Here is a 2,537-nt window from a genome sequence, read left to right as displayed (position 1 = left end):
ATATATGAATTAACAATAATTTATAAATTATTTTATATTATAATATTCAATAAAATAATTTGTAAATCACTTTATATTATATATGCCTTAGCGAAATATTATATATGTGTTAATGTGTTAATTAAATTAAATATTATATATGCACGAGAAATGAATACAAAGGTAATTTATATAGTATTGACAATATTATATACGCACGGTGCATTTTTTTTGTTTTGGTATTATATAGTATTGATAATATTATTATATAATATTATATAGAATTGATAATATGCTAATCCAAATTAAACCTACTTGTATCTCATATTCCCATTTCAATCTGTCGATCCAAAGCCCCCTTTTGAACTTCTCTTCCAGCAAGCAGAGACGCTAGCGATGGAGAATGGCGTCTTTAGACTAGCAACTTTAAAACGGCGATATAAGAGCTTTAAAGGCGAGAAGACTGGTTACTCCTACGGCGACGGGATGACGACGGAGTTGTGCCTGCGAGGAGGTCGGAGATGTTAATGTGACCAGAGGAGGTAGATAGCGAACCGGCAAGAGGAGACTTTCATTGATGCTTTTGTCGTTCAGATCGCCGTTGCACCGGGACGTTTCCGATCGTATAACTGATGAAGGTGAGCTGCTGCAAGGAAGGCATCGATTCAGATCTTATTTTCACACCCTTTTTACTTTGTATGTTTTGATTTGCCAATATTTATGTTATAGAATGAATGTTTTATTTTCAAACAAATATTGTTCGTTTTTTGAATCATTAAGATAGATTTTTTCTTCTTTTGGGTTATGGAGGATCTGTGATTTTGGATGCACTCCAATTTTAAAATTATTTACCTAAAAATATACCTCTTCTTAGATGCTATAAAAGACTAAGAAGTGTGGTCCTACAATCTTACCGTACCTTGCGTGTCTTACTAGAATTTATGTTTGCTCTTATTTTTGTCACGAGAGAAAAAATGGTTAGGCGATATGATTTGTTGAAGATGATTGCACTGCCAAAAGAATGTTGGAGGATTCATGTAAGAGTGATCAGACTTTGGTCGCTACCGAGATTCAAATACCCCAAATCCATTAGCTCCATTGAAATGGTGTTAATGGATGAGCAGGTACCTCTAATTTTATTCACACACAATTATTTCTCTGCTTTCATATACTTAATCTATATTTTCTGAAAATCCTGATATGATTTTCTGATTTCAGTGTTAGGGTGATTGATGCTCATGAAATATACAATGTCTGATGCATGGATTATTGCTTCAATACTTTCATTCGCTTAATCTATATTTAAAGTTTGTAGCTTTAAATTTTGATATAAACCTTATGATAATTTTATAATTTTTTGTGGTGAGATGATGCATATATATACAATGGATTGCATTGATTTTGGTTGGTCTGGTTAAAAAACACTCTTGCCAATGGTCATCTTCCAAACAATTTATATAGTCAAAATTAAACTAAACATAATTTTTTTAAATGGCCAGAAACATACACGGGATATATACATTGTTTGTGAATTAAAAGTTTAATGGATTAGTGGTTTAGTAATAAAATTTTTATATAAACCTGCTCATCTATCAACAAAATATAGATTAAGTGTATGAAAGCAGAGACCAAAGTCTGATCACTCTGACATAAATCTTCCAACATTCTTTTGGCGGTGCAATCATCTCCAACAAATCATATCGCCTAACTATTTTTTCTCTGGTGACAAAAATAAGAGCAAACGTAAATTCTAACAAGACACGCACAGTAAGATTGTAGGACCACACTTCTTATGCTTTTATAGCATATAAAAAGAGATATATTTTAGGGTAAATCATTTTAAAATTGGAGTGCATCCAAAATCACAAATACTCCATAACCCAAAAGAAGAAAAAATTTGTTTTGATGATTTAAAAATCAAAATGTACAGAGTAAAAATGGTATAAAAATAAGATCTGAATCCATGCCTTCCTTGCAGCAGCTCACCTTCATTAGTTATACGATCGGAAGTGTCCCGGTGCGACACCGATTTGAAGGACGACGGCATCAGTAAAAGTCTCCTCTTGTCGGTCCGCTATCTACCTCTTTTGATCACATTAGCATTTCCGATCGTCCTCGACCTCCTCGTCGGCACAACTCCGTCACTGTAGGAGCGACCAGTCTTCTCGTCTTCACCGTTCTAAAGTCGTTAGTATCAAAATGCCGTTCTCCATTGCTAACGTCTCTGTTTGCTTGTCAGGAGAGAGAATACCTAAAAAAAAGACTTTGAGTCAGCGGGTTAGAATTAATTATAAAGTGATAGGGCATTACTTGAATAAAGGGATAGCGCATTACTCGTTAATCTATTCTATATAATATAAAGCTCCATGAGAGTGATTTATAAATTATTATTAATTCATATATAATATATAATTAAATTTAATACATTCAATTAGAATAAACAATAAATTATTTATTTTATTTCAGATTTTATAAATAAATAAATTAATTAACTAATATAACAAATTGCAATTAACATAGTAAAATTAATCAAGTAATATAAATTATAATAATATTTA

Source organism: Arachis ipaensis, chromosome B03 (assembly GCF_000816755.2).
Source record: "Arachis ipaensis cultivar K30076 chromosome B03, Araip1.1, whole genome shotgun sequence".
NCBI lineage: Eukaryota > Viridiplantae > Streptophyta > Magnoliopsida > Fabales > Fabaceae > Arachis > Arachis ipaensis.
Note: the sequence above shows the minus strand (reverse complement) of the source record.